We start from the raw sequence: 25,279 nt of genomic DNA, 5'->3' as shown, positions 1-25,279 counted from the left end.
TTTAGCGTATGCACTAAGCCTTTTAAACCACTTAGTGTCCCTAGTGGACGAGTTGAAGTCTCGTGAAGGTTTGCTTAGAACGTACCTACAAAGTTCTAGGTCAAAATATAAGCTCAGATTCCATCAAATGTGACATGTGCAAAACAGTTTAAGCTCACAGCAAAATGGAGATGTCAATCTAGCTATCGAAGGCACAATCCTAGCACTGATAACAAAAAAAGACATGTGATAAGAGTGTAAAGTGTATCTACACATGTGTAAAGAAAGATCTGAAGTTATGACTACTAATCACCAAGAGATAGTTTCTCAGGCTAAGAACCAAGGTCGAAATCTAGCTAGCTGTCCGGACTTTACGAGAATTGTGAATGAGTTGGAGGTATTTCACAATTACTTGCGTTGTACATCAATGGCATACACCCTCCTTGCTTATTACAATAAAACACAAAAGATGACTCTTTACATGACTCTTATTTACATTGACTATTCTCTTTTTATTTTTTGGAACAAGAGATGATGGAATACTTGATTTTTTTTTATTTATTTATTTTTTTTTTTTTTTTTGCAAAAGGAAACACTTTTGATACATAACAAAAAGAAACAAAAGATTACATGACACTTTGCAAGAGGTAGCCCTTTTTGATGCACCCAGTTAAATTCGATGGTTGTCTTTCTTAATGTAACCTCCACCTTCTATCCCAACCAACCAAAGAACAAGCTAGTCAAGTTTCGTTCAGTATTCTAAAGTGATTGGCAATCGTAACTTCCTATCAAACACCTTGAAGATCGAGGCCATACATGTATTGGTAGATCGTGCGCGTGCAAATTTCTTATCACAATGTGAATTGTGCTAGAATCAGGGTGCCTAAATATCTAGACTAAGACTCCTAATAATTACATATTTGCACAAGAGTCAACATTTCAAGGTAAATGAGCTCCATTTTTTTATGATTTTTTTAATTTTTTAATTTTTTATTTTGATTTTTCAATTTTTTTCAAAAGAAGAAGGAGTTCGATTTCAATTATAGCATATTATCATGGTATCTACTCTATACCCCCAAACCTAAACTAAACATTGTCCTCAATGTTTCAAAATATGGAAAGAATTATAAAACAATATATGAAGAGGAACATGATGAGTAGAGTAAAAGGAGAGAGAATACCCGATTGTACGGCGAAAGCTCGATTAAAACTCCGTTATTCAAGGCAAAAATCCATCATATTAGGAGTCACAATGGATGAGCACAAAATATATACAAAAGGAAATTTAACTAACACATTATGTACAAGAAAATTTGGTTTTTTAATGGGATTAGACTTTTTGGAAAAAATTTGGTTTTGTTGGGAAACATTTGGTTTTGATGGGAAAACGAAAATTTTTGGTTTTTAGGGAAAGATTTGGAAAACTTTTTGGTTATTTAGGGAAAGAGTGGACCAGTTTAGTCCACATAGACTGGGTCCTCCAGGTTGGTTGTTTCAATGTCGGGTGGAAATGGCTCAAGGAATGGCTTTAATCTCTGCCCGTTGACTTTGAAAACGTTCTTGTTGGAGACATCCTCCAGCTCTACAGCTCCATGAGGAAAAACTGTGCGTACTAGGTACGGACCCTTCCATCTGGAACGCAGTTTTCCTGGAAAAAGATGTAATCGGGAGTCATACAGCAAGACTTTCTGACCAGGAGTGAAGGATTTGCGCAGAATACGCTTGTCATGAAACATCTTCATCTTCTGCTTGTACAGCTTGGCACTGTCATAAGCCTCATTTCTCAATTCTTCCAACTCGTTGAGTTGAAGTTTCCGTTGAATTCCAGCTTCGTCCAGAGAAAAGTTTAGCTCTTTGATTGCCCAGTAGGCACGATGTTCTAATTCCACAGGTAGATTGCACGGCTTTCCATACACTAGACGATAGGGGGACATGCCAATTGGTGTCTTATAAGCTGTTCTATAGGCCCATAAAGCATCATTCAATCTCAATGACCAATCTTTCCTGGACGGGTTGACCGTCTTCTCCAGAATGTGCTTGATTTCCCTATTAGACACTTCCACTTGTCCACTAGTCTGAGGGTGGTACGGAGTAGCAACCTTGTGAGTTATGCCATACTTGCGTACTAAAGACTCAAAGTACTTGTTACGAAAATGTGAACCGCCGTCACTGATGATAGCTCTAGGGGTACCAAAACGTGAAAATATGTTTTCCTTTAGAAATGAAAGTACCACCTTGTGGTCATTTGTTCTGGTTGCTATGGCTTCTACCCACTTAGAAACGTAATCAACTGCGACTAGGATGTACAGCTTGCTGTCAGACATGGGAAATGGACCCATGAAGTCTATCCCCCAAACATCAAAAATCTCCACAATCAAAATGGGGTTCAATGGCATCATGTTTCTCCTCGAAATGCTTCCTAGCTTTTGACAGCGTTCACAAGCAACACAATAATCATGGCAATCCTTGAACAATGATGGCCAATAGAATCCACACTGCAAGATCTTTGCAGCGGTTTTCTTGGCACTGAAATGGCCTCCACATGCTTGGTCATGATAGAAAGATATCACATCTTTCTGTTCAGTGTTGGGGACGCATCTCCTAATGATTTGGTCTGGACAGTACTTAAACAAATATGGGTCATCCCAAAGGAAATGTTTGACTTCAGCCAGGAATTTAGAGCGGTCTTGTCTCGACCAACGTGAGGGCATCCTACCTGTAGTGAGGTAGTTAACAATATCAGCAAACCAAGGAAGGTCTGAGATAGACATCAGCTGTTCATCTGGGAATGATTCTCTAATCAGCTCAGATTCATCAATAGACTCTAAAGTTAATCTAGACAAATGATCAGCAACCACATTCTCACATCCTTTCTTATCACGGATTTCGAGATCGAATTCCTGTAATAAGAGTATCCATCGAATAAGGCGAGCTTTAGCATCCTTCTTGGAAAGAAGATACTTCAAAGCCGCATGGTCTGTGTATATGATGATCTTAGACCCTATCAGATAAGATCTAAACTTGTCTAATGCGAAAACGACGGCAAGCAATTCCTTCTCGGTAGTTGAATAATTGAGTTGGGCATCATTAAGGGTTTTGCTAGCATAGTATATCACATATGGTAGTCTATCAACTCGCTGTCCTAAAACAGCACCAACAGCATAATCAGAGGCATCACACATAAGTTCGAAACGGAAGCTTCCAATCGGGTGGTCGGACTATAGGAGCGGTGGTGAGAAGGGTTTTTAATTCCTCCCATGCCTTTATACAGGCATCATTGAAATTGAAGGCAACATCTTTGGAGAGAAGACTGCACAGAGGTCTGGAGATTTTGCTGAAATCTTTGATGAATCGCCGGTAAAAACCAGCATGACCTAGAAATGATCTGATCTCCTTCACAGAGCAAGGTTGTGGTAGATGTTGAATGAGGTCAACTTTAGCTTTATCCACTTCAATTCCTTTCTCTGAGATGATGTGTCCTAGAACTATTCCTGAATTCACCATAAAATGGCATTTTTCCCAATTTAGAACAAGGTTCTTTTCTTTACATCTGGATATCACGAGGGCGAGATGCTTCAAACATTCGTCAAACGAGGAACCAAAAACAGAGAAATCATCCATAAAGATCTCGAGAAAACTATCTATCATGTCAGAAAAAATGCTCATCATGCAACGCTGAAAAGTAGCAGGTGCATTACACAACCCGAAGGGCATACGTCTATAAGCAAACGTCCCAAATGGACACGTGAATGTAGTTTTTTCCTGATCTTCCGGAGCAATGTGAATTTGGTTATAACCGGAAAAGCCATCTAGAAAACAGTAGTGACTGTGTCCAGACACACGTTCTAGCATTTGGTCAATGAAAGGGAGCGGGAAGTGATCCTTCCTTGTTACTGTGTTCAACTTCCTGTAGTCGATGCATACTCGCCATCCTGTGATTGTACGAGTAGGGACTAATTCATTCTTGTCGTTCTGAACAACAGTAATGCCTGACTTCTTAGGCACAACTTGAATGGGACTAACCCATTTACTATCGGGAATTGGGTATATGATACCCGCATCAAGTAGTTTCAGGATTTCTCCTTTGACTACATCTCTCATGTTAGGGTTAAGTCTCCTTTGCATTTCCCTCGATGGTTTGGCATTCTCTTCAAGGTTAATGTGGTGCATGCAAATGGTGGGACTAATTCCTTTGAGATCTGAGATGGTCCATCCTAAGGCCTCTTTGTGTTCCTTGAGTACTTCTAAAAGCTTACTTTCCTGTTCCATGTCTAAACATGATGAAATAATGACAGGTAAAGTATCAGAAGAACCTAGGAATGCGTACTTCAACGTACTTGGCAATGTTTTCAATTCTAGCTTGGGTGGCTCAACAATGGATGGAAGAGGCTCGGAATCAGAGAATAGGGGTTGTTCCACTTCATATTTCCTGTCGGTGACATCCATTTGAAGTACAGATTCGAGCAGAGATAGGACGTCACTACAGTATGCATCATCATAGAAATCAGGGTTGAAGTTCTCCATACAGGCTTGAAAGGGGTCAACGGATAGAATGTTAGTCAACGAATCTTGCATTAATTCTTCAATCATATTAACTTCGTGTACATCATCATCATCAAGATTCACAGGTTGTTGACTAACATTAAACACATTCAGCTCGACAGTCATGTTCCCAAAAGACAGCTTCAACACTCCATTACGACAATTGATGATCGCATTAGATGTCGCCAAGAAAGGACGTCCTAAAATGACAGGAATGTGACTATCCGGGTTTTGTACAGGTTGAGTGTCTAAGACAATGAAGTCTACGGGAAAATAGAATTTGTCAACCTTGATCAAAACATCTTCCACCACCCCACGAGGAATCTTGACAGATCGGTCTGCCAGTTGTAGAGTGATAGAAGTTGGTTTCAACTCCCCTAGACCTAACTGCTCATAAACAGAATATGGCAGTAGGTTAACACTTGCACCTAGGTCTAATAACGCTTTATTGACCGTGTGTTCTCCTATAGTGCAAGAAATTGTTGGACATCCTGGATCCCTAAACTTGGGTGGAGTTCTGTTCAGAATGATGGAACTCACTTGCTCAGCCAAGAAAGCACGTTTTTGCACATTGAGCTTGCGCTTTTGAGTGCACAAGTCTTTGAGGAATTTGGCGTAAGCAGGGATTTGCTTGATTGCTTCAAGAAAAGGAATGTTGATGTTGACTCTCTTGAACAGATCTAACATCTCATTGTAATGGTTGCTTATCTGTTGGCGAACTAACCTCTGAGGATATGGAGCAACAGGAAGATGAGTTGGCAAAGGGACATTCACAGCAGTAGAATTGTCAGATTTTCCAACTTGCTCAGATTCTTTGGTTTTCTGGGGTTGTGGAGACAACGTGGAATTTGCATCAGACTCATTAGGTTCGCCCACGTTGTTCTCGATGACTTTACCACTTCGGAGGGTGGTAATGGCATGGATTTGATCAGGTGAGGTTTCAGTGCAGGATGTTGTGCCTGTTTGAAATATCCTCTTTGGATTTTGTTGGGGTTGACTCGGAAGTTTACCCTTTTCTCTCTCACATATTTGATCCATCTTTTGATCTAGATTTTTCTGACTTTGCATCAAACTCTGGAACATCTCCTCTAGGGTGGATAATCTCTTGTCTGTATTTTGTTGAGGATATGATTGTTGTTGAGAGTTTGATTGTTGTTGAGGGTTTCTCGGGTGTTGATAACCTTGATTGTTCTGATATCCCTGATTGTTTTGATAGCTCTGATTAGGTTGAGATGGTCCTCCTTGAGTGGGTCCTTTTGACCATGAAAAGTTAGGGTGGTTTCTCCATCCTGGATTGTAGGTCTGTGAATAAGGGTTATGCTCTGGTTTCTGAAACATGGCATGTGCCTGTTCAAGCCTAGACTCCTGGATTGCAAGCAAATCTGGACAATTTTGGAATTGATGGTTGGGGTCGTTACAAGCGGCACAAACAGATGAAGCGACATGTTCTCGGAGAGTAGTGGTGGAAGGTTTTGAATTTTTATGTAGTTCTAACTCTTCTAATCTCCTAACTATTGATGCCATGTTTGCTCTACCCTCAAAATCCGCTTCAATCCTAAAAGCCTTTTCTTCGGATGTAGTCTTTCTGGTTTCACGGATGGATTCCCACTGTTGCGTCTTTTCAGCTACTTCAATTAAGAAGTCCCAAGAAGCATCAGCAGTTTTGTCTACGAATAGACCATTACACATCGACTCAACCGTTGTTCGGGTGGACACATCTAGACCTTCATACAAAATTTGCACAAGTCTCCATTTTTCAAAACCATGATGGGGACATTGGAGCAATAATTCATTGAATCTCTCCAGGTATCTAGCTAAGGTCTCACCTTCTAATTGCACAAAGCTATTCAGACTTTGACGAATTGTCGCAGTCTTGTGGTTCGGGAAAAACTTTTTGAAAAACCCCTTTATGAGGTCATCCCATGTCATGATGGATTGAGGCTGTAAAGCATAGAGCCAGGCCTTTGCCTTATCTTTCAGGGAGAAAGGAAAAAGCCTTAACTTCAGGGTTTCGTCGGACATTTGAGTGAAACGCAGAGTTCCACAAATTTCCTCGAATTCTCTCACGTGGTGGTAAGGGTTTTCATTCTCAACACCTCTAAAAATAGGAAGCATCTGTATTGTGCTAGATTTCAGCTCATAATGGCCATTAGCCTCGGGCAGCAAAATACAGGACGGTTGACTGGCTCTAGTTGGGTACATATAATCCTTGAGAGTACGTGGTTCTCCCATTGTTTCTGGTTGATCTGGACTGTCTCCCTCAGAACTTAGAATTTCGATAGGTTCGTCTGGGTTAATTCTAACAAGTCTGTTTGTCTGGTCTCTGTAGGTCACAATCATGTCCTAGTAGGTACCTTAACTAACATGTTGGTCAGACAGAGCAATCGGAACTAGTTTGGCCCACAAGGGTTATGAAGATTTTGTTTTGAATGGGTTTTGGTTTAAGGAAGGGGTTTTGTTTTTGGTTTAAAAATTTTGGGTTTTTGAAAATTTTTGAACTAAACCTAGCATAAATTATCACAACTCATAAAAGAAAATAAAAACAATAATAATAATTAAAACAAACCCATAAAAGAAAAAAGAAAAATAAAGAAAAACAAAAAAAATTATTACAATCCCAAATATAAAAAAAAAGAAAAAGAAAAATAAAAATTATTACAATCCCAAATAAATAATTAAATAAATTATTACAAGCCCAAATTTGAATTTAAATGAGGCCCAAGTGGGTTAACTCATGGGTTAGGCTTACTTGTTTTTGGAGGGAAGCCCAAAAATATAGGCTTTTAGTCCCCTTTTAGTTGCACAGCCCAGTTGGGCTTTAGGATCGTCCTAGCAGCTCACGTCCAAGCCCAGCAGCAGCAAGTGTAGCAGAGCCCAGCAGCAGCAGCAACGGAGCCCAGCTGAAGTTGCAAACCCAAGAGCAGAAGTTGCAAGCCCAGCAGAAGTTGAGATTACTGAGCCCAGCTCAGTTGGTTCAAGCCCAGTTCAGAGATTGTTGCACAAGCCCAGCAGAAGAGGTTGGCAGCAGGCCTGGCAGCAGCTTTGCAGCTTCAGTTGGCAGCAAGCTTGGCAGCAGTTGGCAGCAAGCTTGGCAACAGCAACAGCTTGGCAGCAGCAGCTCCTCAGCAGCTTCAGCAACACTTGCAGCAGCAGAGCAACACTTGCAGTTGCAGCAACAGCAGCAGCAGCAGCAAGTTGGCAGCAGCAACAGCTTGGCAGGGCCAACAACAGCAGCAGACTCTGAAAACTTCACAGATATGGCAGCCAGCTCCCCGGCAGCGGCGCCAAAAACTTGGTAGGCCTCAAAGATATTAAATTTGAATGCAAAATGTTCCCCGGCAGCGGCGCCAAAAACTTGGTAGTCCCCGGCAGCGGCGCCAAAAACTTGGTGTGATGATCAAGATGCACACAATATGCTTGCAAGTATACAAGGTCAATATTTGTAATAAAAGAGTGAGTAGGGGTTTGTCCACAGGGAGAGGAGCATATGAGAAGTTTTCCTAACTAAGATGTGTAATAAGCTAAGGGCAGGCAAGGTTGCAGGCAGAGAAACAAGAACATAAAGTAAGGCAAAAGAGAAGCAGGTTAAGAACCAAAGCAAGGAAAGATAAGCAAGAACCAAAAATGCAGGGTAAGGCAACAAAGGAGCAGTTAAGAAAAAGCAACAAACTACCAAGGCTTGGCAGCCAAGGGCAAGAGGCAAGATTGTGCACTGCCTTCAGTGCACAGTAGCTACAAGATGCAGGAACATAAAAGGCATGAAAATAAAGCTGAAATGCAAAAACACAGAACTTGAAAAAGTGACTGAAATTAAGATTGATTAAAAGAGAAGTGGTGGGCAAGCAAAAGCATATGATCCACCTTGTATCCTAATCAAGTAACATGGTCTAGGTTAAGTTCTTTCCTAAGCATACAACTAGAAATGAGAGAACACCAACTTGCTTGCTAGGCTACCCCTAGCATTGGCTGTCTTTTGACAGTACAGCCAATCACAGGCTCTATAAGCATTGGCCTCTCTCAAATACACCTTCACAACACAGCAACAGGAAGCAACTCTCTAGTTCATTCACACTTGACAGTGCACAAGGCTTCACTGAGCCTTGGCCTGAAAATGATTAGCTCATGCTAACCATGAAGTGACAACATGCATACACTAACATAGATAATTTAAACATAAATTGCAGCAAAACAAATGACTACAACACATAAGCAAATTGCAACATACAAACATACAAACATACAAGCACTGAAATTTTCAGTTCATAAAATTTTGTTCAATTCTCTACTGGCTAGTCCAGAGAGGTAAAAAGTCTCTTCCTAATGCTTCCCCCAACACCAATTTATACCCATTACACAAAATTAGCTTTTCCCCCAATTTTCCCCAAAGTCAGTAAAATTAGGTTTTGCCAATTACCTACTGTTGATGAAATTCTCGCTCCATCTCGTCGACCCATCCTTCTATTTCTCTTCCTGAGTCATCTCCCGCTCCAATTGCTGCTCTAACATCAACTTATATCTTCAATTTCTCACCTAGGGTTTCAGTCGGCAGAGATGAGAAATTGAGGAGATTAGTTGATGTAAAACGTGATAGTGATGATGGGTATAGGTAGAGTGATTTGGGGAGAAAATAGTGGAGTGATTTGGGGGCGTCAGGGAGAGGTGGTGATGATGGTGGTGGTACGGGGCATGGCGGTTCTGCAGAGGGGGTGATGGAGGAGATGGTTCGATGGAGAAGGGAAGGGTGCGTTTGGTTGAGGTGTAGGTGCTCGGTCGCTAGGGTGTGAGGCGAGTGTATCGAGTTTGATGATTTGCGACGCTGAGCCGTGGGATAGGGAGATGAAAGATCAATCGGACGGTGAGATGAAGTGAAGCTTGTAGCGACCGCTGGATTATATCATACAACAAAATCAACGACGCCAGATGGAGTTAGGTGTTGTAGTGTTAGGCGGAGATATCAAACTTCGATGCACAGCAAGGGAGCGACCGTCGGATGCTTCTGAGAACTGATCTGATGGCTGAAGACGCAAGCGTGTATGGATTTGGGTTTTAGGCTTTTGGGTATAGAATATGGGTTTGGGAAATGAGTTTGGGCTTGGAAAACCTTGAGCCCACTTCTTCTTTAAGAACAACTTTCTTCTTCTTGAGCCCATTTCCAGCTTTTTGGACGTGCGCTCCATTCTTTGCGGCTTCCTTGCGTGATTTCTCCCGGCTTTTCACTACTTTTCCGCTCTTTTCGCTCCGCGACTCATCCGAACTTTATTTATTACCTAAAAATGCAAAATTAATTAATAAAAATATTTATTCTTGAAAACAATGAAAATACAGAATATGGGATAAAATGTAGAATTAATGCATAAAAGATGAGTTAAAATGCCAACAAAAAGGGATAAAAATATACAATATTTGGCACTCATCAAATACCCCCAAACCTGAATTTTACTTGTCCTCAAGTAAAACAAAACTAAGGAAATCCTAACTATACCACTGTCGCTGGTCTCTCGAATGCATTTAGCGTATGCACTAAGCCTTTTAAACCACTAAGTGTCCCTAGTGGACGAGTTGAAGTCTCGTGAAGGTTTGCTTAGAACGTACCTACAAAGTTCTAGGTCAAAATATAAGCTCAGATTCCATCAAACGTGACATGTGCAAAACAGTTTAAGCTCACAGCAAAATGGAGATGTCAATCTAGCTATCGAAGGCACAATCCTAGCACTGATAACAAATAAGAACATGTGATAAGAGTGTAAAGTGTATCTACACATGTGTAAAGAAAGATCTGAAGTCATGACTACTAATCACCAAGAGATAGTTTCTCAGGCTAAGAACTGAGGTCGAAATCTAGCTAGCTGTCCGGACTTTACGAGAATTGTGAATGAGTTGGAGGTATTTCACAATTTCTCGCGTTGTACATCAATGGCATACACCCTCCTTGCTTATTACAACGAAACAACAAAAGATGACTATTTACATGACTCTTATTTACATTGACAAATCTCTTTTTATTTTTGGAACAAGAGATGATGGAATTGATAAATACTTGATTTTTTTTTTTTTTTTTTTTTTTTTTTTTTTTTTTTTTTTTTTTTTTTTTTTTTTTTTTTTTTTTTTTTTTTTTTTTTTTTTTTTTTTTTTTTTTTTTTTTTTTTTTTTTTTTTTTTTTTTTTTTTTTAACAAGGAAACACTTTTGATACATAACAAGAAGAAACAAAAAATTACATGACACTTTGCAAGAGGTAGCCCTTTTTGATGCACCCAGTTAAATTCGATGGTTGTCTTTCTTAATGTAACCTCCACCTTCTATCCCAACCAACCAAAGAACAAGCTAGTCAAGTTTCGTTCAGTATTCTAAAGTGATTGGCAATCGTAACTTCCTATCCAACACCTTGAAGATCGAGGCCATACATGTATTGGTAGATCGTGCGCGTGCAAATTTCTTATCACAATGTGAATTGTGCTAGAATCAGGGTGCCTAAATATCTAGACTAAGACTCCTAATAATTACATATTTGCACAAGAGTCAACATTTCAAGGTAAATGAGCTCCATTTTTATGATTTTTCATTTTTTAATTTTTTTTTCAATTTTGATTTTTCAATTTTTTTTTTCGAATTTTTCAATTTTTTCAAAAAAAGAAGGAGTTCGTTTTCAATTATGGCAAATTATCATGGTATCTACTCTATACCCCCAAACCTAAACTAAACATTGTCCTCAATGTTTCAAAATATGGAAAGAATTATAAAACAATATATGAAGAGGAACATGCTGAGTAGAGTAAAAGGAGAGAGAATACCCGATTGTACGGCGGCAGCTCGATTAAAACTCCGTTATTCAAGGCAAAAATCCATCATATTAGGAGTCACAATGGATGAGCACAAAATATATACAAAAGGAAATTTAACTAACACATTATCTACAAGAAAATTTGGTTTTTAATGGGATTGGACTTTTTGGAAAAAAAATTTGGTTTTGTTGGGAAACATTTGGTTTTGATGGGAAAACGAAAAATTTTTGGTTTTTAGGGAAAGATTTGGAAAACTTTTTGGTTATTTAAGGAAAGAGTGGACTAGTTTAGTCCACATAGACTGGGTCCTCCAGGTTGGTTGTTTCAATGTCGGGTGGAAATGGCTCAAGGAATGGCTTTAATCTCTGCCCGTTGACTTTGAAAACGTTCTTGTTGGAGACATCCTCCAGCTCTACAGCTCCATGAGGAAAAACTGTGCGTACTAGGTACGGTCCCTTCCATCTGGAACGCAGTTTTCCTGGAAAAAGATGTAATCGGGAGTCATACAGCAAGACTTTCTGACCAGGAGTGAAGGATTTGCGCAGAATACGCTTATCATGAAATATCTTCATCTTTTGCTTGTACAGCTTGGCACTATCATAAGCCTCATTTCTCAATTCTTCCAACTCGTTGAGTTGAAGTTTCCGTTGAATTCCAGCTTCGTCCAGAGAGAAGTTCAGCTCTTTGATTGCCCAGTAGGCACGATGTTCTAATTCCACAGGTAGATGGCACGGCTTTCCATACACTAGACGATAGGGGGACATGCCAATTGGTGTCTTATAAGCTGTTCTATAGGCCCACAAAGCATCATTCAATCTCAATGACCAATCTTTCCTGGACGGGTTGACCTTCTTCTCCAGAATGTGCTTAATTTCCCTATTAGACACTTCCACTTGTCCACTAGTCTGAGGGTGGTACGGAGTAGCAACCTTGTGAGTTATGCCATACTTGCGTACTAAAGACTCAAAGTACTTGTTACGAAAATGTGAACCGCCGTCACTGATGATAGCTCTAGGGGTACCAAAACGTGAAAATATGTTTTCCTTTAGAAATGAAAGTACCACCTTGTGGTCATTTGTTCTGGTTGCTATGGCTTCTACCCACTTAGAAACGTAATCAACGGCGACTAAGATGTACAACTTGCTGTCAGACATGGGAAATGGACCCATGAAGTCTATCCCCCAAACATCAAAAATCTCCACAATCAAAATGGGGTTCAATGGCATCATGTTTCTCCTCGAAATGCTTCCTAGCTTTTGACAGCGTTCACAAGCAACACAATAATCATGGCAATCCTTGAACAATGATGGCCAATAGAATCCACACTGCAAGATCTTTGCAGCAGTTTTCTTGGCACTGAAATGGCCTCCACATGCTTGGTCATGACAGAAAGATATCACATCTTTCTGTTCAGTGTTGGGGACACATCTCCTAATGATTTGGTCTGGGCAGTACTTAAACAAATATGGGTCATCCCAAAGGAAATGCTTGACTTCAGCCAGGAATTTAGAGCGGTCTTGTCTTGACCAACGTGAGGGCATCCTACCTGCAGCGAGGTAGTTAACAATATCAGCAAACCAAGGAAGGTCTGAGATAGACATCAGCTGTTCATCTGGGAATGATTCTCTAATCAGCTCAGATTCATCAATAGACTCTAAAGTTAATCTAGACAAATGATCAGCAACCACATTCTCACAACCTTTCTTATCACGGATTTCGAGATCGAATTCCTGTAATAAGAGTATCCATCGAATAAGGCGAGCTTTAGCATCCTTCTTGGAAAGAAGATACTTCAAAGCCGCATGGTCTGTGTATATGATGATCTTAGACCCTATCAGATAAGATCTAAACTTGTCTAATGCGAAAACGACGGCAAGCAATTCCTTCTCGGTAGTTGAATAATTGAGTTGGGCATCATTAAGGGTTTTGCTAGCATAGTATATCACATATGGTAGTCTATCAACTCGCTGTCCTAAAACAGCACCAACAGCATAATCAGAGGCATCACACATGAGTTCGAACGGAAACTTCCAATCGGGTGGTCGGACTATAGGAGCGGTGGTGAGAAGGGTTTTTAATTCCTCCCATGCCTTCACACAAGCATCATCGAAATTGAAGGCAACATCTTTGGAGAGAAGACTGCACAGAGGTCTGGAGATTTTGCTGAAATCTTTGATGAATCGCCGGTAAAAACCAGCATGACCTAGAAATGATCTGATCTCCTTCACAGAGCAAGGTTGTGGTAGATGTTGAATGAGGTCAACTTTAGCTTTATCCACTTCAATTCCTTTCTCTGAGATGATGTGTCCTAGAACTATTCCTGAATTCACCATAAAATGGCATTTTTCCCAATTTAGAACAAGGTTCTTTTCTTTACATCTGGATATCACGAGGGCAAGATGCTTCAAACATTCGTCAAACGAGGAACCAAAAACAGAGAAATCATCCATAAAGATCTCGAGAAAACTATCTATCATGTCAGAAAAAATGCTCATCATGCAACGCTGAAAAGTAGCTGGTGCATTACACAACCCGAAGGGCATACGTCTATAAGCAAACGTCCCAAATGGACACGTGAATGTAGTTTTTTCCTGATCTTCTGGAGCAATGTGAATTTGGTTATAACCGGAAAAGCCATCTAGAAAACAGTAGTGACTGTGTCCAGACACACGTTCTAGCATTTGGTCAATGAAAGGGAGCGGGAAGTGATCCTTCCTTGTTACTGTGTTCAACTTCCTGTAGTCGATGCATACTCGCCATCCTGTGGTTGTACGAGTAGGGACTAATTCATTCTTGTCGTTCTGAACAACAGTAATGCCTGACTTCTTAGGCACAACTTGAATGGGACTAACCCATTTGCTATCGGGAATTGGGTATATGATACCCGCATCAAGTAGTTTCAGGATCTCTCCTTTGACTACATCTCTCATGTTAGGGTTAAGTCTCCTTTGCATTTCCCTCGATGGTTTGGCATTCTCTTCAAGGTTAATGTGGTGCATGCAAATGGTGGGACTAATTCCTTTGAGATCTGAGATGGTCCATCCTAAGGCCTCTTTGTGTTCCTTAAGTACTTCTAAAAGCTTACTTTCCTGTTCCGTGTCTAAACATGATGAAATAATGACAGGTAAAGTATCAGAAGAACCTAGGAATGCGTACTTCAACGTACTAGGCAATATTTTCAATTCAAGCTTGGGTGGCTCAACAATGGATGGAATAAGCTTGGAATCAGAGAGTAGGGGTGGTTCCACTTCATATTTCCTTTCAGTGACGTCCATTTGAGGTACGGATTCGAGCAGAGATAGGACGTCACTACAGTATGCATCATCATAGGAATCAGGGTTAAAGTTCTCCATACATGCTTGAAAGGGGTCGACGGATAGAATGTTAGTCAACGAATCTTGCATTAATCCTTCAATCATATTAACTTCATGCACATCATCATCATCAAGATTCACAGGTTGTTGACTAATATCGAACACATTCAATTCTACCGTCATGTTACCAAAAGACAGTTTTAACACTCCATTCCGACAGTTGATGATCGCGTTGGACGTAGCCAAGAAAGGACGTCCTAAGATGACAGGAATGTGACAGTCTGGGTTTTGTACAGGTTGAGTGTCTAAGACAATGAAGTCTACGGGAAAATAGAATTTGTCAACCTTGATCAAAACGTCTTCGACCACTCCACGAGGAATCTTGACAGATCGATCTGCCAGTTGTAGAGTGATAGATGTTGGTTTCAACTCCCCAAGACCTAACTGCTCATAAACAGAATATGGCAGTAGGTTAACACTTGCACCTAGGTCTAATAACGCTTTATTGACCGTGTGTTCTCCTATAGTGCAAGAAATTGTTGGACATCCTGGATCCCTAAACTTGGGTGGAGTTTTGTTTAGAATGATGGAACTTACCTGCTCAGCTAAGAAAGCACGTTTTTGCACATTGAGCTTGCGCTTTTGAGTACACAAGTCTTTGAGGAATTTGGCATAAGCAGGGATTTGCTTGATTGCTTCAAGAAAAGGAATGTTGATGTTGACTCTCTTGAACAGATCTAACATCTCATTGTAATGGGTACTTTTCTGTTGATAGATCAATCTTTGAGGAAAAGGAGCAACAGGAAGATGAGTTGGCAAAGGGACATTCACAGCAGTAGAATTGTCAGATTTTCCAACTTGCTCAGATTCTTTGGTTTTCTGGGGTTGTGGAGACAGCGTGGGATTTGTATCAGATTCATTAGGTTCGCCCACGTTGTTCTCGATGACTTTACCACTTCGGAGGGTGGTAATGGCATGGATTTGATCAGGTGAGGTTTCAGTGCAGGATGTTGTGCCTGTTTGAAATATCCTCTTTGGATTTTGTTGGGGTTGACTCGGAAGTTTACCCTTTTCTCTCTCACATATTTGATCCATCTTTTGATCTAGATTTTTCTGACTTTGCATCAAACTCTGGAACATTTCCTCTAAGGTGGACAATCTCTTGTCGGTATTGTGTTGAGGATATGATTGTTGTTGAGAGTTTGATTGTTGTTGAGGGTTTCTCGGGTGTTGATAACCTTGATTGTTCTGATATCCCTGATTGTTTTGATAGCTCTGATTGGGTTGATAGCTCTGATTGGGTTGAGATGGTCCTCCTTGAGTGGGTCCTTTTGACCATGAAAAGTTAGGGTGGTTTCTCCATCCTGGATTGTAGGTCTGTGAATAAGGGTTATGCTCTGGTTTCTGAAACATGGCATGTGCCTGTTCAAGCCTAGACTCCTGGATTGCAAGCAAATCTGGACAATTTTGGAATTGATGGTTGGGGTCGTTACAAGCAGCACAAACAGATGAAGCGACATGTTCTCGGAGAGTAGTGGTGGAAGGTTTTGAATTTTTATGTAGTTCTAACTCTTCTAATCTCCTAACTATTGATGCCATGTTTGCTCTTCCCTCAAAATCCGCTTCAATCCTAAAAGCCTTTGCTTCGGATGTAGTCTTTCTGGTTTCACGGATGGATTCCCACTGTTGCGTCTTTTCAGCTACTTCAATCAAGAAGTCCCAAGACGCGTCAGCAGTTTTATCTACGAATAGACCATTACACATCGACTCAACCGTTGTTCGGGTGGACACATCTAGACCTTCATACAAAATTTGCACAAGTCTCCATTTTTCAAAACCATGATGGGGACATTGGAGCAATAATTTATTGAATCTCTCCAGGTATCTAGCTAAGGTCTCACCTTCTAATTGCACAAAGCTATTCAGACTTTGACGAATTGTCGCAGTCTTGTGGTTCGGGAAAAACTTTTTGAAAAACTCCTTTGTGAGGTCATCCCATGTCATGATGGATTGAGGCTGTAAAGCATAGAGCCAGGCCTTTGCCTTATCTTTCAGGGAAAAAGGAAAAAGCCTTAACTTCAGGGTTTCGTCGGTCATTTGAGTGAAACGCAGAGTTCCACAAATTTCCTCGAATTCTCTCACGTGGTGGTAAGGGTTTTCATTCTCAACACCTCTAAAAATAGGAAGCATCTGTATTGTGCTAGATTTCAGCTCATAATGGCCATTAGCCTCGGGCAGCAAAATACAGGACGGTTGACTGGCTCTAGTTGGGTACATATAATCCTTGAGGGTACGTGGTTCTCCCATTGTTTCTGGTTGATCTGGACTGTCTCCCTCAGAACTTAGAATTTCGATAGGTTCGTCTGGGTTAATTCTAACAAGTCTGTTTGTCTGGTCTCTGTAGGTCACAATCATGTCCTAGTAGGTACCTTAACTAACATGTTGGTCAGACAGAGCAATCGGAAACAATTTGGCCCAAGGGTTACGAAGATTTGGTTTTTGAATGGGTTTTGGTTTAAAGAAGGGATTAAAAATTTTGGGTTTTTGAAAATTTTTGAACTAAACCTAGCATAAATTATCACAACTCATAAAAGAAAATAAAAACAATAATAATAATTAAAACAAACCCATAAAAGAAAAAAGAAAAATAAAAGAAAAATAAAGAAAAACAAAAAAGAAAATAAAAAATTATTACAATCCCAAATAAAAAAAAGAAAAAGAAAATAAAAATTATTACAATCCCAAAATAAATAATTAAATAAATTATTACAAGCCCAAATTTGAATTTAAATGAGGCCCAAGTGGGTTAACTCATGGGTTAGGCTTACTTGTTTTTGGAGGGAAGCCCAAAAATAGGCTTTTAGTCCCCTTTTTAGTTGCACAGCCCAGTTGGGCTTTAGGATCGTCCTAGCAGCTCACGTCCAAGCCCAGCAGCAACAGGTGGAGCAGAGCCCAGCAGCAGCAGCAACGGAGCCCAGCTGAAGTTGCAAGCCCAAGAGCAGAAGTTGCAAGCCCAGCAGAAGTTGAGGTTACTGAGCCCAGCTCAGTTGGTTCAAGCCCAGTTCAGAGATTGTTGCACAAGCCCAGCAGAAGAGGTTGGCAGCAGGCCTGGCAGCATCAGTTGGCAGCAAGTTGGCAGCAAGTTGGATCAGAAGCAACAGCAGCAGCAGCAGCTAGGCAGCTTCAGTTGGCAGCAAGCTTGGCAACAGCAACAGCTTGGCAGCAGCAGCTTCACTTGGCAGCAGCAGTTGCTTTGGTTCACCAGCAGCAACAGCAGCAACAGCAGCAGCAGACTTTGGCTTGGCAGCAACAGCACAGCACAGCACAGCAGCAACAGCAGCAGCAGCAGCAGCAGCAGCAGCAACAGCAGCAGCAGGCTTTGCAGCAACAACAAATAATGCACAGCTCCAGCAGCAGTTAGCAAGTGAACAAGATAGCAATGAACACACACAACTATGCAAGCACAACAAGGCCACAACAGCTATGAAAACTTCAAAAATATGGCAGCCAGCTCCCCGGCAGCGGCGCCAAAAACTTGGTGTGAATTCTAAGATGCACACAAAACACTTGCAAGTATACAAGGTCAAGATTTATAATAAAATGGTGAGTAGGGGTTTGTCCACAGGGAGAGGAGCATATGAGAAGTTTTCCTAACTAAGATGTGTAATAAGCTAAGGGCAGGCAAGGTTGCAGGCAGAGAAACAAGAACATAAAGTAAGGCAAAAGAGAAGCAGGTTAAGAACCAAAGCAAGGAAAGATAAGCAAGAACCAAAAATGCAGGGTAAGGCAACAAAGGAGCAGTTAAGAAAAAGCAACAAACTACCAAGGCTTGGCAGCCAAGGGCAAGAGGCAAGATTGTGCACTGCCTTCAGTGCACAGTAGCTACAAGATGCAGGAACATAAAAGGCATGAAAATAAAGCTGAAATGCAAAAACACAGAACTTGAAAAAGTGACTGAAATTAAGATTGATTAAAAGAGAAGTGGTGGGCAAGCCAAAGCATATGATCCACCTTGTATCCTAATCAAGTAACATGGTCTAGGTTAAGTTCTTTCCTAAGCATACAACTAGAAATGAGAGAACACCAACTTGCTTGCTAGGCTACCCCTAGCATTGGCTGTCTTTTGACAGTACAGCCAATCACAGGCTCTATAAGCATTGGCCTCTCTCAAATACACCTTCACAACACAGCAACAGGAAGCAACTCTCTAGTTCATTCACACTTGACAGTGCACAAGGCTTCACTGAGCCTTGGCCTGAAAATGATTAGCTCATGCTAACCATGAAGTGACAACATGCATACACTAACATAGATAATTTAAACATAAATTGCAGCAAAACAAATGACTACAACACATAAGCAAATTGCAACATACAAACATACAAGCACTGAAATTTTCAGTTCATAAAATTTTGTTCAATTCTCTACTGGCTAGTCCAGAGAGGTAAAAAGTCTCCTCCTAATGCTTCCCCCAACACCAATTTATACCCATTACACAAAATTAGCTTTTCCCCCAATTTTCCCCAAAGTCAGTAAAATTAGGTTTTGCCAATTACCTACTGTTGATGAAATTCTCGCTCCATCTCGTCGACCCATCCTTCTATTTCTCTTCCTGAGTCATCTCCCGCTCCAATTGTTGCTCTAACATCAACTTATATCTTCAATTTCTCACCTAGGGTTTCAGTCGGCAGAGATGAGAAATTGAGGAGATTAGTTGATGTAAAACGTGATAGTGATGATGGGTATAGGTAGAGTGATTTGGGGAGAAAATAGTGGAGTGATTTGGGGGCGTCAGGGAGAGGTGGTGATGATGGTGGTGGTACGGGGCATGGCGGTTCTGCAGAGGGGGTGATGGAGGAGATGGTTCGATGGAGAAGGGAAGGGTGCGTTTGGTTGAGGTGTAGGTGCTCGGTCGCTAGGGTGTGAGGCGAGTGTATCGAGTTTGATGATCTGCAACGCTGAGCCGTGGGATAGGGAGATGAAAGATCAATCGGACGGTGAGATGAAGTGAAGCTTGTAGCGACCGCTGGATTTTTTTATACGACGAAGTTAACGGCTCTAGATGGGGTTAGGTGTTGTAGTGTAAGGCGGAGATATCAAACGTTGATGAATAGCAAGGGAGCGACCGTTGGATTCAACAACCATCTAATCTGAAGGCTTGGAATTTCAGCGCTGTGGTGCTTGGCAGAGACTTCAGATTTTGATGCTCTATGAAGGAGCGACCATCGGATGCTTCTGAGAACTGATCTGACGGCTGAGAACGGAGGCGCTTTTGTGTGTAGAAAATGAGGTTGTGCGTACCATTCTTCGCGGCTTCCTTGCGTGATTTCTCCCGGCTTTTCACTACTTTTCTGCTCTTTTCGCTCCGCGACTCATCCGAACTTTATTTATTACCTAAAAATGCAAAATTAATTAATAAAAATATTTATTCTTGAAAACAATGAAAATACAGAATATGGGATAAAATGTAGAATTAATGCACAAAAGATGAGTTAAAATGCCAACAAAAAGGGATAAATATATACAATATTTGGCACTCATCAGATACCCCCAAACCTGAATTTTACTTGTCCTCAAGTAAAACAAAACTAAGGAAATCCTAACTATACCACTGTCGCTGGTTTCTCGAATGCATTTAGCGTATGCACTAAGCCTTTTAAACCACTAAGTGTCCCTAGTGGACGAGTTGAAGTCTCGTGAAGGTTTGCTTAGAACGTACCTACAAAGTTCTAGGTCAAAATATAAGCTCAGATTCCATCAAACGTGACATGTGCAAAACAGTTTAAGCTCACAGCAAAATGGAGATGTCAATCTAGCTATCGAAGGCACAATCCTAGCACTGATAACAAAAAAAGACATGTGATAAGAGTGTAAAGTGTATCTACACATGTGTAAAGAAAGATCTGAAGTCATGACTACTAATCACCAAGAGATAGTTTCTCAGGCTAAGAACTGAGGTCGAAATCTAGCTAGCTGTCCGGACTTTACGAGAATTGTGAATGAGTTGGAGGTATTTCACAATTTCTCGCGTTGTACATCAATGGCATACACCCTCCTTGCTTATTACAACGAAACAACAAAAGATGACTATTTACATGACTCTTATTTACATTGACAAATCTCTTTTTATTTTTTTGGAACAAGAGATGATGGAATTGATAAATACTTGATTTTTTTTTTTTGGTATTTTTCTGATATATTTTTTTTCTGAATATATACATCGTTTTTTTTTTTTTAAGGAAACACTTTTGATACATAACAATAAAGAAACAAAAGATTACATGACACTTTGCAAGAGGTAGCCCTTTTTGATGCACCCAGTTAAATTCGATGGTTGTCTTTCTTAATGTAACCTCCATCTTCTATCCCAACCAACCAAAGAACAAGCTAGTCAAGTTTCGTTCAGTATTCTAAAGTGATTGGCAATCGTAACTTCCTATCCAACACCTTGAAGATCGAGGCCATACATGTATTGGTAGATCGTGCGCGTGCAAATTTCTTATCACTATGTGAATTGTGCTAGAATCAGGGTGCCTAAATATCTAGACTAAGACTCCTAATAAAAATACATATTTGCACAAGAGTCAACATTTCAAGGTAAATGAGCTCCATTTTTATGATTTTTTTCAATTTTTTAATTTTTTTTGAAATTTTTCAATTTTTTCAAAAAGAAGAAGGAGTTCGTTTTCAATTATAGCATATTATCGTGGTATCTACTCTATACCCCCAAACCTAAACTAAACATTGTCCTCAATGTTTCAAAATATGGAAAGAATTATAAAACAATATATGAAGAGGAACATGCTGAGTAGAGTAAAAGGAGAGAGAATACCCGATTGTACGGTGGTAGCTCGATTAAAACTCCGTTATTTCAAGGCAAAAATCCATCATATTAGCAGTCACAATGGATGGGCACAAAATATTCACAAAAGGAAATTTTACTGACACATTATCTACAAGAAAATTTGGTTTTTAATGGGATTGGACTTTTTGGAAAAAAATTTGGTTTTGTTGGGATACATTTGGTTTTGATGGGAAAACGAAAAATTTTGGTTTTTAGGGAAACATTTGGAAAACTGTTTGGTTATTTAGGGAAAGAGTGGACCAGTTTAGTCCACATAGACTGGGTCCTCCAGGTTGGTTGTTTCAATGTCGGGTGGAAATGGCTCAAGGAATGGCTTTAATCTCTGCCCGTTGACTTTGAAAACGTTCTTGTTGGAGACATCCTCCAGCTCTACAGCTCCATGAGGAAAAACTGTGCGTACTAAGTACGGACCCTTCCATCTGGAACGCAGTTTTCCTGGAAAAAGATGTAATCGGGAGTCATACAGCAAGACTTTCTGACCAGGAGTGAAGGATTTGCGCAGAATACGCTTGTCATGAAACATCTTCATCTTCTGCTTGTACAGCTTGGCACTGTCATAAGCCTCATTTCTCAATTCTTCCAACTCGTTGAGTTGAAGTTTCCGTTGAATTCCAGCTTCGTCCAGAGAAAAGTTCAGCTCTTTGATTGCCCAGTAGGCACGATGTTCTAATTCCACAGGTAGATGGCACGGCTTTCCATACACTAGACGATAGGGGGACATGCCAATTGGTGTCTTATAAGCTGTTTTATAGGCCCACAAAGCATCATTCAATCTCAATGACCAATCTTTCCTGGACGGGTTGACCGTCTTCTCCAGAATGTGCTTAATTTCCCTATTAGACACTTCCACTTGTCCACTAGTCTGAGGGTGGTACGGAGTAGCAACCTTGTGAGTTATGCCATACTTGCGTACTAAAGACTCAAAGTACTTGTTACGAAAATGTGAACCGCCGTCACTGATGATAGCTCTAGGGGTACCAAAACGTGCAAATATGTTTTCCTTTAGAAATGAAAGTACCACCTTGTGGTCATTTGTTCTGGTTGCTATGGCTTCTACCCACTTAGAAATGTAATCAACTGCGACTAGGATGTACAACTTGCTGTCTGACATGGGAAATGGACCCATGAAGTCTATCCCCCAAACATCAAAAATCTCCACAATCAAAATGGGGTTCAATGGCATCATGTTTCTCCTCGAAATGCTTCCTAGCTTTTGACAGCGTTCACAAGCAACACAATAATCATGGCAATCCTTGAACAATGATGGCCAATAGAATCCACACTGCAAGATCTTTGCAGCGGTTTTCTTGGCACTGAAATGGCCTCCACATGCTTGGTCATGACAGAAAGATATCACATCTTTCTGTTCAGTGTTGGGGACACATCTCCTAATGATTTGGTCTGGGCAGTACTTAAACAAATATGGGTCATCCCAAAGGAAATGTTTGACTTCAGCCAGGAATTTAGAGCGGTCTTGTCTCGAACAACGTGAGGGCATCCTACCTGTAGCGAGGTAGTTAACAATATCAGCAAACCAAGGAAGGTCTGAGATAGACATCAGCTGTTCATCTGGGAATGATTCTCTAATCAGCTCACATTCATCAATAGACTCTAAAGTTAATCTAGACAAATGATCAGCAACCACATTCTCACAACCTTTCTTATCACGGATTTCGAGATCGAATTCCTGTAATAATAGTATCCATCGAATAAGGCGAGCTTTAGCATCCTTCTTGGAAAGAAGATACTTCAAAGCCGCATGGTCTGTGTATATGATGATCTTAGACCCTATCAGATAAGATCTAAACTTGTCTAATGCGAAAACGACGGCAAGCAATTCCTTCTCGGTAGTTGAATAATTGAGTTGGGCATCATTAAGGGTTTTGCTAGCATAGTATATCACATATGGTAGTCTATCAACTCGCTGTCCTAAAACAGCACCAACAGCATAATCAGAGGCATCACACATAAGTTCGAACGGAAGCTTCCAATCGGGTGGTCGGACTATAGGATCGGTGGTGAGAAGGGTTTTTAATTCCTCCCATGCCTTCACACAAGCAGCATCGAAATTGAAGGCAACATCTTTGGAGAGAAGATTGCACAGAGGTCTGGAGATTTTGCTGAAATCTTTGATGAATCGCCGGTAAAAACCAGCATGACCTAGAAATGATCTGATCTCCTTCACAGAGCGAGGTTGTGGTAGATGTTGAATGAGGTCAACTTTAGCTTTATCCACTTCAATTCCTTTTTCTGAGATGATGTGTCCTAGAACTATTCCTGAATTCACCATAAAATGGCATTTTTCCCAATTTAGAACAAGGTTCTTTTCTTTACATCTGGATATCACGAGGGCAAGATGCTTCAAACATTCGTCAAACGAGGAACCAAAAACAGAGAAATCATCCATAAAGATCTCGAGAAAACTATCTATCATGTCAGAAAAAATGCTCATCATGCAACGCTGAAAAGTAGCAGGTGCATTACACAACCCGAAGGGCATACGTCTATAAGCAAACGTCCCAAATGGACACGTGAATGTAGTTTTTTCCTGATCTTCCGGAGCAATGTGAATTTGGTTATAACCGGAAAAGCCATCTAGAAAACAGTAGTGACTGTGTCCAGACACACGTTCTAGCATTTGGTCAATGAAGGGGAGCGGGAAGTGATCCTTCCTTGTTACTGTGTTCAACTTTCTGTAGTCGATGCACACTCGCCATCCTGTGGTTGTACGAGTAGGGACTAATTCATTCTTGTCGTTCTGAACAACAGTAATGCCTGACTTCTTAGGCACAACTTGAATGGGACTAACCCATTTGCTATCGGGAATTGGGTATATGATACCCGCATCAAGTAGTTTCAGGATCTCTCCTTTGACTACATCTCTCATGTTAGGATTAAGTCTCCTTTGCATTTCCCTCGATGGTTTGGCATTCTCTTCAAGGTTAATGTGGTGCATGCAAATGGTGGGACTAATTCCTTTGAGATCTGAGATGGTCCATCCTAAGGCCTCTTTGTGTTCCTTAAGTACTTCTAAAAGCTTACTTTCCTGTTCTGTGTCTAAACATGATGAAATAATGACAGGTAAAGTATCAGAAGAACCTAGGAATGCGTACTTCAACGTACTAGGCAATGGTTTCAATTCAAGCTTGGGTGGCTCAACAATGGATGGAATAAGCTTGGAATCAGAGAATAGGGGTTGTTCCACTTCATATTTCCTTTCAGTGACGTCCATTTGAGGTACAGATTCGAGCAGAGATAGGACGTCACTACAGTATGCATCATCATAGAAATCAGGGTTAAAGTTCTCCATACATGCTTGAAAGGGGTCGACGGATAGAATGTTAGTCAACGAATCTTGCATTAATCCTTCAATCATATTAACTTCATGCACATCATCATCATCAAGATTCACAGGTTGTTGACTAATATCGAACACATTCAGTTCTACCGTCATGTTACCAAAAGACAGTTTCAACACTCCATTCCGACAGTTGATGATCGCGTTGGACGTAGCCAAGAAAGGACGTCCTAAGATGACAGGAATGTGACAGTCTGGGTTTTGTACAGGTTGAGTGTCTAAGACAATGAAGTCTACGGGAAAATAGAATTTATCAACCTTGATCAAAACATCTTCCACCACTCCACGAGGAATCTTGACAGATCGGTCTGCCAGTTGTAGAGTGATGGATGTTGATTTCAACTCCCCAAGACCTAACTGCTCATAAACAGAATATGGCAGTAGGTTAACACTTGCACCTAGGTCTAATAACGCTTTATTGACCGTGTGTTCTCCTATAGT

The 25,279-nt window shown here is 40.7% G+C and overlaps 1 pseudogene; it reads right to left on the bottom strand.

The window, feature by feature from the left end:
* Positions 1-2,909: 2,909 nt before the first annotated feature.
* LOC113296469 lies at positions 2,910-25,003 on the bottom strand (annotated as a pseudogene).
* Positions 25,004-25,279: the final 276 nt, after the last annotated feature.

This window comes from Papaver somniferum, chromosome 7 (assembly GCF_003573695.1).
Source record: "Papaver somniferum cultivar HN1 chromosome 7, ASM357369v1, whole genome shotgun sequence".
Classification (NCBI taxonomy): Eukaryota; Viridiplantae; Streptophyta; class Magnoliopsida; order Ranunculales; family Papaveraceae; genus Papaver; species Papaver somniferum.
This window is presented reverse-complemented; position numbering and strand designations above follow the sequence as displayed.